At 40.3% G+C, this 12,613-nt stretch overlaps 1 protein-coding gene across 2 annotated transcripts in view; it reads left to right on the top strand.

The window, feature by feature from the left end:
- Nucleotides 1–3,525: 3,525 nt before the first annotated feature.
- LOC129721104 (axotactin) overlaps nt 3,526–12,613 on the top strand; it is a 154,003-nt gene continuing 144,915 nt past the window's right edge. Inside the window, exons 1-2 of one of the 2 annotated variants that reach the window (XM_055673252.1) lie at nt 3,526–3,784; nt 7,995–8,088. The gene's annotated coding sequence lies outside the window, so the exon portion shown is untranslated. The remainder of the gene's footprint in view (nt 3,785–7,994; nt 8,089–12,613) is intronic. The other variant, XM_055673251.1, reaches the window with a different exon arrangement.

The following is a 12,613-nucleotide window of genomic DNA, read 5'->3' on the forward strand; positions in this document are numbered from 1 at the left end:
CCAATTTTCGATACAGGTACTCCTTGATATAACGTAACCTACCTTACAACGTAACCTCTTTATAACGCAAATCTTTATAACGCATTATTTACTCAATATAAAGTTATTTTGAAATTGAAATGAACATTAAATGTAAATTTCTTCACGCAAATAATCTCTTCACGAAAAATAGGTAGCTGAGAAAACATGTTAGATATTTTTCAAATACGTTTGTTGTTCATGTCACTTACCTTACCTTACCAATCAGACGAGAGCCGTAGTGGCTCGTGCTGTATCAAGAAGTTGTCGCCATGTTGCTCGGTTTTGGGCTGTGTTTCGCCAATCCCCAGGCGTCTCATCACCCGCAAGTCTTCTTCTATCTGGTCGAGCCATCGTGCACGCTGCGCTCCCCTATTTCTGGTGCCGGTAGGGTTGCTGAAAAGAAGTGATTTCACAGGGTTGTCGTCCGGCATCCTTACGACGTGACCGGCCCACCGCAACATATTGACTTTTGCCAGGTGTGCAATGGGATTCTCTCCAAGCTGCGCGTGCAGTTCGTGGTTCATGCGCCGTCGCTATTCTCCGTCGTCCGTCAGTACTCCACTGTAGATAGTCCGTAGCACCTTCCGTTCGAAAACCCCAATAGCGTTAAGGTCCTCCGCGAGAAGCGTTGTAGTCTCGATTCCGTAGAGGACTACCGGTCTTATCAAGGTTTTGTACAGCGTCAACTTCGGGCGTTGTCGCATTCGACTCGATCGAAGTCTCCTCCGAAGTGAAAAGTAGGCACGATTTCCAACCTGGATGCGTCTCTGGATCTTTTTGCTGGTGTTATTGTCGGCGGTCACCAGTGACCCCAAATACACGAACTCGTCAACCACCTCAACGTCATCGCCGTCTACAGAGACTTGAGTTGAGAGGCTGATGTTGTTCTCCTTGGAGCCTCTCGCTCGCATGTATTTCGTTTTCGGCGCATTTATTTGCGTCCTATTCGTCCTGCTGCGGCTTCCAGTCAGGCGTAAGTTTCTTCCGCCGTCGCAAAGTTACGTGTTATGATGTCAAAGTTATCCGCGAAGCCCAAAAACTGAACAGACCTTGTGAAAATCGTGCCCCTCGTGTCGATGCCCTTAAGGACGATGTTTAAACAGCAAACAGGAAAGTCCATCACCTTGTCTTAATCCTCTGCGCGATTCAAAAAGGCTCGAGAGTATCCCCGAAACACGCACGTAGCACCTCACTTGTGCCATGGTGGCCCTGATCAGTCGAGTCAGTTTATCCGAAAATCCGTTGTCGTGCATGATCTGCCATAGCTGTTCTCGGTCGACTTTATCATAGGCCGCCGTGAAGTCGAAGAAGATGTGATGTGTGGGCACGTTGTACTCGCGACATTTCTGTAAGATCTGTCGGATCGAGAAGATCTGGTCCGTACCACGGCTCCCATGTAACCCGCTTGGTACTGGCCCACGAACCTCCTGGTTAAAGGTGTTGGACGACGGAACAGGATCTGTGAAACTGTTTTGTAGGCGGCATTGCTTAGTTGAATACCGCGATAGTTACGGCACTCCAGCTTGTCGTCCTTCTTGTAGATGGGGCAGTTGACTCCCTTAATCCACTCGTATGGCAGTTTTTCCTGCTGCAAAATCCTGGAAATGACCAATTGCAGCGCTCAAGCCAGCGCCTCTCTCTCATGTTTAAAGAGCTCGCTCGGCAGTCCGTCTTTGCTTGCGGCTTTGTTCGTTACGTTTGCTTCCCGATTTCACAAAGAACTTCATAAACATCGGGAGCTGCTACTCGGTCATCTGCTGCTGGTGCTCCTAGATCAGTTCCTGCTCCGCTTCTGTTTACTGTATCGCCATTCAGGTGTCCATCGAAGTACTCCTTCCACCTGTCGACCACGTCGCTGGCATCCGTAAAAAGGTTCCCGTTCGCGTCGTTGCACAGGTCGGCTTGCAGCACATAGCCTCTGCGAGACTGGTTTACCTTCTCATAGAACTTCCACGTACCAATGGCATGGAACAGCTGCTCCTGCTCTGCATGTTCACGATCCTCTTGCTGGCACTTCTTTCGTCTGAAAATTGTGGTCATGTCGTTCCGTGCCCGTTTCTAATTGGCCGATTTCAAACAAGCTAGGTAATATTGAGGAATCTGTTTAATGCTGGTATTTCACGACAAAACACCGAACGCAGTTCCGAAAACATTTTGTAATTCAATGTGGCTATTTCCGGTGACAGGAAATCCGACAATGTTCCCCAATATGAACATATTTTGATAAGATGACGACCAGAGAACTAATTTCGATGTCTGTCACTTTTGATCTCAAGATGGCGACTTCCATTCGATGAAGAGTTGAGTAAAGTTGAAGAAAATGTCTCAATAACTAGTATCTTTTACACCTTACATGAAACACTACAGGAACAGTAGCCCCCTTACCGAGGGAATGGTTATAAAGCTCACATTCGCACGGGTGAGAGAGCTAATATGAAGTTGCTAGAAAAATGAAAAAAAAATTGAAAATAAATAAATTATTATACACAAGATCAACAGAGTGCTAACAAAGTAAAACTATAAACATTCATTAGGCAACCAACAGTCGAAAATGGCAGAAAGTTCTGATTGCTGAAAAAATACAATGAAATTGAGGAAATAGCTCAAAACTAGAAATATTCTTTAGAGCTACAAAGACTAAAAATAATAAAAATAACTCCTGTCAAGACTTAATTTGAGCCATTATTTCATTGGTTTGAAAATTTTAGAAATAAAATTAGTCTGCTTGCTAGAACATGAACTTTCTTTGTGTTGTTTTTAAGCACTTTACACAATAACACATAATTAGAGAAAGTTACATCAACATGACATACATGAAATAGAGAATGAAGAAATAGTCTCTGAAAGAGGGGTGGAACGTACAGTTGCTGAGTGGTCAATGTTTTTACAAGGGTTCCGGAGCTACGTGTAAAAAAAAATCGTGCAGAATGAAATCACGTAAAAAACAAACGCGTAAAAAAGAATTCAGTTTATTCATATATTGAGATTTGACAAGTCAATAATTTTGTAAACGGAATTCAAATTCTAGAGGTATTTATTTTAGTTTGCCTCCATTTCGCGTTTTCACTGTAGTCATCGTAAGCGAATCATCACCTCTGTGAAAAGTCAGATTACAGCATCACTTCGTACTGAACCGGTCCGAGAGAGCTTTAAAGCAAAGTGTGAAATCGACCAACATTTTTTGTTTATTACGGTCCAAAATAGCTCTCGCGCTCTCAGTTTCTCCCATTGCTGAACTATCTATAGGATTCTGTCACCATTACGTCACAGATAATCTGGCTACTACTATTATTCTCTCCTTCTCTCTCCCTATTACGCTCTCTGCACTGATAACAAAATTCGAGGCAGGGAGGTACGACACGAGGCGGTAATCAATGCAAAATTTGTCGCCGCACGGTCCTCGGCGCTTGTGTATCTCGCTAATTGGGAGTTTGCCACTGCATGCATTTGCGCTTGCAGAGTAAATAACGTAAGCATGTGCGCAGGCAGCTCAAACGAGAGGCCGCGTTATCATTAGTCAGTTCGGTTCTAACCGTCGCGGTGTTCAGTTGTTTGACTATCAGTGACATAAGCTGGTTTAGTGCTGCCTCTCAGTGAGTGTGTTACAAGAGGGAAATATTCCATTCGGTGTTGTGTGTGTTCAGCTGCGCTCGAAATAGGCAGTTTTGTAAACTATTCTGCTGCTGCGTAGGTGGATCAACTCCACACGTACGTGCAACTATTTATGTGACACCGATGCTTGGAACTTGAATCTTAACAAAAAGTGAGTACATTTCGATACTGCCACTTGTATAAATAGCTATCGATAGCCGAATGCGTTGGAAACTTGAAATCGAAAATTGAAATTTTCCCCAACCGAATCCGAACGACAATTGCATTCACAAACCCTTAACCAGGATTCAAGATTAATGCTCATCAGAAAAATCCATTAGTCGAATCCAACCCCACCGGATCTACACATTCGTCCTTACGTGGATGACACTTATGCCGACCGTTTGGGTGTTTCTGGCAGGTACGGAGGTGGAAAACTCAAGTTGAAACGCTTCATCGAAAACGCAGAAGCCTCTGTTGGAGTATAAAGGATTGATAAATTTTCCTGTCCTCGTCGGCACGGGGAGGCCAGAAAATGTACTCACCATCAAATCGCGCACGAGACCCGACGGTTCCAAACTCGAGCACGCGGGCGGAAAAGTTGGCGCACAAATCGAAAGCTACTCCAAGCGTCGCTTTTTTTTCTCTCGTCTTTGTCAAACCATCGAATCGGTGGTGAATAATAGTGTGCCATTTGCAAATTGCGATCTAATGGTTGAATATTTAAAATTCCAATACGTTAAACTAAAAGGTGATGAAGAAAAACGACCCCACTTTCGGGATGCTGCGGGTTGCGCCCATTCGAGGAAGGTTCGCCTTTGGAAAATAACTTCCCAGAAGCCGGCTAGGTTGAAATTGATGCCAGAATGTGGGCACATCTACATTTTAGCGCAGTCCAACTCGAACCGGCACGGCGGCGATGATAGACAGACCTAATGGTTTCTCGCGCCAAAAAATGGGCCATTCTCGGCTGGCGCAGGAAGAAAAAGTAAAACCGGAAAGCTTTCCAAAGATGAATGGATTTAGCCGAGCAGAGCAAATTTGTATTGATGAAACGATGTCGATTCATTTATTTTTTTTTCTTTTGAGTGTGAATAATGTCACTTGCAGCGGAAGAACGGTGTCTCATGTTGAACGGTTTATAATGGTGCGTCCTGAATTGAAAGGAAACGCGATTGTCACAGTTGGAGACAGTTTTTTTCGCTTTCTCCTCAAATGATGAATAACGTTAACAACAAGACCATCATCTTTGGGTTCGTGAATAAAGGAACAAATTGTTTAGAGGCACTGCAAACCGAAAATTCGGGTGTGACCATGAACGGTCAAAACAGAACACTTAACGTGAACCGAGCACAAACTAGACCTGCTAATTATTGTTACTCGAAATTGCCTAAGCTACAGGTAAAACCCCGAGCAGAGAGCTACATCTATGAATATGTTTCATTTCCGGAATTCCGGTTTTCTGAGAATATGTCCGGAAATTTAGAAATTTTCTAAATATGTATTTGAACAAAATCTTAGAATTAGTGGTTCAAAGCTCACACAATTACTTCCACCGGCCATTTTTATGGTATTGGGTGTTATCACTCCTACTTTTTTGATATTATTGAGCTGCTCTACTTTTAAGTTAGTGATTTAGCGATTTCGCTAATTTTTTAGCCAGTTACTTCGCTGTTTTTTATTTCTTTCGGCTAAAGGTTGGTTTGCCATTCCCAAACTCAAAGTCAAGTAAGAATACAAAAAATAGTCCAGAATGGGCAACAACCCAGGAAGGACTTTTTATTTTATTTTTATAATTATTGCAGCTTTTCTCGAGTGGATATCGTAATCGGGTTTTCGTCATGTTCTAGTAGCATTATTTCTCTTCCAATTCTTTTTTTGGTCCTGATTCTTAGTAGTGGTCTGCATCTTGCTTATAAATATATTTTGGAACAGTTTCATATCTTTTAGATAGGTGATCAAGGTTGAAATTTAGAAAGGGTCGTCTCAGACTGCTTTTTTGATGTTTGTTGAGATTCCGTAAAGATTTCGTGGACCTTGGTATTGTAGGCAGCAGCAAATAAAATGCTGTACCGAGTTTCGCATGTATCGCATTTGGTTCGGAAGTCGCCTCGACCGGAATAGTTGTGACCAGACTTCCCGTGCACGCGCTTTTTTTTCAAGCGACGAGAGAAATCTTTCTCTCGCTCGTAGAATTTCCATGCATGTGCGACGAGACGAGACACGTCACATGCAATTTGCAGGTTGCTCTTTCGCTTCTCTTTCGGTTCGGATTGCGATGCGCAAGGCGATGTTTCATCGCACTACGAACTGAGCGAGACGCCCGTACTGTACATACTTGATACAGCTCGTGCGCTACAGCTCGTGAGACTTTCTCGTGTACACAGACTTCCTGTACACGCGCTGAAACGACGAGAGGTTTCTTTTCTTTTTTTTTCTTCGGTAAGAGACTGCGGCGCACCACACGTTGTCTTATCGCTTTACGAACTGAGCGAGACGCCCGTACTGTACCTTAGTGAAACTGTATATTAGAGAAATGACAAAGCACTCACCGTTGAGGAAACTGTCAACATCAAAACGGGCGAGCTGTATAATTTTGCATTGCCGTTATCCGTTTTGATGTTGACAGCCTTAACGGTGAGTGTCTCTGCGTCTCTCTGGTGTATAGGCTGCCTACCGTACCTACATACGATATATGCCGTCAGACCCTTCTGAAGGTGTATTAATCGGAAGAATTCACAAAACTATATTACTACGATCAGATTATCACGAACCTTCAGAACCTGATTTGCAATATCTATACACTAAGGTCGCTTTTACGCGGTTTTTTTACGTGGATTCCGGAATTTACGCGGTATTTTTTTTTCTTGCGGATCTCGGTTCCTCTTCACTCGGATTGCAGAATTTACGCGGTTTTTTTTACGCGGATTCCGGAATTTACGCGGTTTTTTACGCGGCATATATCCCCCGCATAAAAAGCGACTTTAGTGTACTCAATTCGAAAATTCTATCCAACACCAACATGTACTAGAAAATATAAACAATTTAAATGGTTTTACTATTTTTAACTCCCGAAAAACTTATGTTGTAATTTCAAACCACATTTTTTATCCTTAGAACTACAAAACAAAGTTCTATCATAAGATAGTCAATGACATCTAAACCGACGAAAGGAACACTTCTGTTAACTAACGTAGCACTCTGCATCCGGTGCATTTTCGTACCGTTAGCATAATAAGTATAGTAACAAAACGTTCTTAATTCATGTTAACAAAAGTCGGATGAATTAATCACAGAATTTTGAATTGATAAATAAATAAACTAGGTTATATCATTGATAATTCTAACGGTGTTTTGATGCATGCTGCTATAACACCGTAAATAAAAAAAACATGAAATCCCCTGCCTGTTTCCTTCTGCGCCAAATCAATTTCCTTCTCGCACCATTAGCGCAAAGCAACATGCGAGGCAAGCTCGCGAGACGAGCTCACGAGAATTTGCACGCAAGCTGTCTCAAGTACGCGACGCCCATGCACCGCACTCGTTAAGTTGAGAGACGAGATATCTTCGTGTACGTCGCAATAAAAATTCCCATGCGACGAGACATGGCTCGTACGAATGGTAAGTTTTCTCGCTCGCACGCTGCACACAGCACGAAGCGACTGAATGAGAAACGAGACTTGTAGCGCAAAGCACACTGTCTCTTCTTTGTGCGAGCGAGATTTCAGGAAGTCTGGTTGTGACTTATGCGGGTGCGTCCGCATCGGATTCGTGAAATTACCACCTGGGATCGATGATAATTTTGGTCACCCCAGTGACGAGTATCTTCTTTTGATTATCGGAGGAAGGATTCATTTGTCCATGCCTTCCGGATAATGTCAGTTGTCCATATTTTGAGATCATCCGCAAGAGGGCGCGTTGTTCATTTTTTTATGTTACATCCCGAAGTAGCGGAGTGATCTGCTTCTTCGTTACCCGGAACACCACAGTGACCAGGAATCCACGCAAACACACTGTTTTCAAGAGCATTTTTATCTGGACCCATTGAATATACGGATGCATAGCTCTCTTATCGCTGAGCGCCGGTATGACGCACGCAGTGTCGGTGAGAATTATCAAAGGTTTCTCCGTTGGAAATGATAATGCAATAATTATGGATGCTGCTTCTGCTGTGGAGATCTTGATCTGAAAGTCGACGACGGCATGTAACTACTACATTTTACTTGTTACTATTGAGACACAACGTAGCGCATTTGGAAGTTAAAGGCTTCTTGGTCATGTTCCTTTATGCTTAAAGAAAAAAGACACTTTCGATTTAAAATCGATTGTCAAAAAAAGTACTCCAAAGTACCTCTCTGAATTTCACTTTTTCCTCTTATTAGGAATATCCTGCAAACTTTGGAAGTGACTCCCATTGCTCAAGTTTGCTCTTTCAACCGGAATTCGCGTTTTCGAATGATACCTCTGGAACCAAGAGTGAGTAGCTTATCCTACATATGTCCCTTATTTTTATGTATAACACGTAGTTTATGTGCCAAACACATAAAAGATTCCTGGATTAATGATGTCTAAATGTTTTGCAACAGTAAACCGTATATAAACATAATCAAAAGGGTATTAAATGAAAATAATAATAAAAACTAATTGTGATGGCGTTTAGGTTACTTTTTCATCGCCTATAAATTATTTGAATATGCTCTTCAAGCCTTTTATCTCGTAATGGATAATATTCTTGGAAAATTATCATTTTATGCCTATGTACAAAAAATTGGCGTTTGAGACATTTTTGCGATTACGTATTTGACATTCGCCAATTATGCAAATTGTAACTCTCATCAGCACTAAACATTTTTCGTGTCACACCAACTGAAAAAAAACTAGAATGGCTGTTTTGATGTATGTCCCGCGTTCCCATACATTCAACGCACTGTGCATCGTCTCAATGACAAACTATTTATTTTGGGTGGTCATTGGTGATTATTGGAAACCTGAAGTCACCACGTTGGATATTGAAACGACGGAACACTCATATTAGGTGGTGTTCGGTCATCGTTGGTTGTTTTCCAAAAACCGGAAATCGTTATATTGGATTTCATAATTATTTCGATTTTTGACCGTTAGCTATCATTTTGATTTCAAAAATAACCATACTTTATAGTATTTGGTCGTTTTCGGTAACCGGAAGTCGCCATCTTGTATTTCTAAATTGCGTCTGGATTTGATCTCTGGTCTCTTGGCATCATCTAGGTTCTGGAATGACTATTTTTGGCTATTTTCCAGCAATCGGAAGTTGCCAGTTCAAATTTCAGAATGGCGTCTGGAAACGGTTTTTGGCCATCATCTCGATTACAGAAATGCCCATATTGTGTGGTATTTGGTCATTTCCAGAAACCGGAAGTCGCCATATTAAATTTCAAAATGACGTCTGTATTTGATTTTCGGTCTCTGGACACAGTTTTGGTTCCAGAAATACCCATATTGGATGGTACTCGGCCATTAGGGCCAGCCATGTCCAAACCACGCTCTACACTGAGTGGCATATCTGAAACACGGCACGACGTGTATTGCAACTGCAACTGAGTGTTAGTGTTGAATCGACAACACGCAGAGCGATAGCCGAACCACCGGTGGCAGTGGCTGTTTTTCATTTCCGCCACGGGTGTTTCAAATTTCGGCAAACACCGGAATCGAGGGATTTGGCTTCGTAAAAACACCGGCCGCAGCCGAGAGTTTCAACTTCGAGAAAGCATCTCGACAACACGCTCGCCTGCTTGTCCTAGCGCGGGTTGATTTGATTAGTGTTGGAAGATAACGAGCAAAATCCGTTTGCGAGTTTTGATGTTTTCAATCAAACCTATCTCGCTTTGGCAAGAGAGTGCGAGGTCGCAAAAGCAATTGTTTACTTGTTAATTTAATGGTCATTTAGGGTGAATCCTATATGGTATTTTGCAAGTGCAAGAAATAATTCGTATGCTTTGTGCCGTCAGCGATAAATCAACAACTATTGTTAGCGCCGAAATTAAACGATATTATCGATAAGAAGCGATCATCTAAATTAACGATAAGTATTGATAACTTTTCCATCTGTAGATTTGGCCAGAATACTTTTTGTTTTGTATGGCGTCTGATGATAGAGAAATGCGGTTGAATTAGTTTACTATAGCGTTTGTCGGCATTTGCGGGAAACCCCAAAGAGAGTAATGTTTAATACTGATAATTTGTGGAACATAAAAATATGCAAGAGAAGAAATTTTTCTGAATATATTTTTTAAATTTTTTTTTCACTTGGTTAATTTTTCGGATGGACAAAATTATTGTTCAAAATATTGTCGAAGGAACCATACCGATCGAATAAACCGTTCCACTGTGTTTTATTTTGCCGTTTTCGTGCGATTGGATAAATAGAGAATCAAATGTTGATGATAACCATAATGTATGTTCGGAGATGTTTCAAGATATTCAAAAATGCATCTTTCGATGTAGGAAGATGAGTGATCAATCCACCTAAAAGTGAGATAGAAAATTTACTTTTTCATCAGATTGAGATAGATGCTTGATGTCTCCGGCAAAGTTTTAGGTGATCTAAAAACAAGAAACTTGGCCGAAGACATCATGTTTCTATCGCTTACATATTTTGAGCAACATAAAGTTTTCTATAAGTAGGTACTGAAAATCACAATTTTCATTATAACTTTTTTCTCAGATTTTTCCGAGTTTTAAAACTTTCTACAAAGTTATCAGTCATCCAAAAATGCATGTTTATGCAGAACATTGTTTTTTTATCTCCCAAAATTAAAAGTTTTTTGACATATTTCGATATTTTTGGAGATATTTTCACCTCAACCATCTCCAAATTACGCAATTTTACGCAAGTGGCAAATCCATACGATAAAATAACTTAAGACTTACAATAATAGGTACAAAATTTTGTATGTAAGAGTATGTAAACAGCCTTTCCGCCTGGTTTCCAAAGCTATTTGATGCCGATTTTTACATGAAAAAATTAAAAAATAAAACAGTTTTGAGTTTCAAAGGTAGCACTAAACGATCTTGAGCTTATTATGCATGCACACTTTGGTGATGTTAGTGTTAAAAATGGATAAACCAAAATATGAGTTTTTTCTTATATTAATCTTCAGATAAAGAGAATATCATACTAGTAAGATTTCCCGCTGCATTGGTTGCTCATTTCGTCAGATCCTGTTATCACAGAAGCACGTGAGTAACCAAAAGTGACATTAAAACTTTTTCTCTGCTCGTCCCTTTTGAAATCGGGTAAGAAGAATAAATGGAATTTGAAAAAAAAGCTACTATTTGCATCCACACTTAAATTACTGAAAAAATATATTTAAATTTAAAAATTTATACTTATTTCTAACATATTCACCTTTTTTTTTACCCTTACCAAAGTATGCATGCAAGTTAAACTGAAGATCATTTAGTGCCACCTTCGAAACTCAAAACTCTTCATTTTAAAATTTTTGTATAAAAAAAGCGGCATCAAATAGCTTTGAAAAACAGGCGTACAGGCTGCTTACATACTGTTACATTCAAAAGTTTTTGCCTTTTATTGAAAGTCTTAAGATAGTTATTTCATCGAACGGATTTGCCACTTGCGTAAAATTGCGTAATATGGAGATGATTGAGGTGAGAATATCTCCAAAAATATCGAAATATGTCAAAAAACTTTTTATTTTGGGAGATAAAAAAAACAATGTTCTGCATAAACATGCATTTTAGGATGACTGATAACTTTGTAGAAGGTTTGAAAAATCGGAAAAATCTGAGAAAAAAGTTATAATGAAAATTGTGATTTTCAGTACCTATTTATAGAAAACTTTATGTTGCTCATAATATCTAAGCGATAGAAACATGATGGCTTCGGCCAAGTTTCTTGTTTTTAGATCACCTAAAATTTTGCCGGAGACATCAAGCATCTATCTCAATCTGATGAAAAAGTAAATTTTCTATCTCACTTTTAGGTGGATTTATCACTCATCTTCTTACATCGAAAGATGCATTTTTGAATATCTTGAAACATCTCCGAACATACATCATGGTTATAATCAACATTTGATTCTCTATTTATCCAATCGCACGAAAACGCAAAATGAAACACAGTGGAACGGTTTATTCGATCGGTTTGTTTTCTTCGACAATATTGTGAACAATAATTGTGTCCATTCGAAAAATTATCCAAGTGAAAAAAAAAATTAAAAAATATATTCAGAAAAATTTCTACTCTTGCATATATTCATGTTCAACAAATTATCAGTATTAAACATTACTCTCTTTGGGGCTTCCCGCAAATGCCGACAAACGCTATAGTAAACTAATTCAACCGCATTTCTCTATCATCAGACGCCATACAAAACAAAAAGTATTCTGTTCTAGGATTAATGCCAAATAGTCCAGTCAGCGTCAAATTTGTTAAAATTCCACGGCCAAATCTACAGATGGAAAAGTTATCAATACTTATCGTTAATTTGGATGATCGCTTCTTATCGATAATATCGTTTAATTTCGGCGCTAACAATAGTTGTTGATTTATCGCTGACGGCACAAAGCATACGAATTATTACTTGCACTTGCAAAATACCATATAGGATTCATCCTAAATGACCATTAAATTAACAAGTAAACAAGTGCTTTTGCGACCTCGCACTCTCTTGCCAAAGCGAGATAGGTTTGATTGAAAACATCAAAACTCGCAAACGGATTTTGCTCGTTATCTTCCAACACTAATCAAATCAACCCGCGCTAGGACAAGCAGGCGAGCGTGTTGTCGAGATGCTTTCTCGAAGTTGAAACTCTCGGCTGCGGCCGGTGTTTTTACGAAGCCAAATCCCTCGATTCCGGTGTTTGCCGAAATCTGGTTCGGCTATCGCTCTGCGTGTTGTCGATTCAACACTAACACTCAGTTGCAGTTGCAAAACACGTCGTGCCGTGTTTCGATGCAAAGGTGGCAACCGGGCAGCACAGTTCGGTGTTTCGACCATGG

The sequence above is a fragment of the Wyeomyia smithii genome, chromosome 2 (assembly GCF_029784165.1).
Source record: "Wyeomyia smithii strain HCP4-BCI-WySm-NY-G18 chromosome 2, ASM2978416v1, whole genome shotgun sequence".
In the NCBI taxonomy this organism is placed as follows: Eukaryota; Metazoa; Arthropoda; class Insecta; order Diptera; family Culicidae; genus Wyeomyia; species Wyeomyia smithii.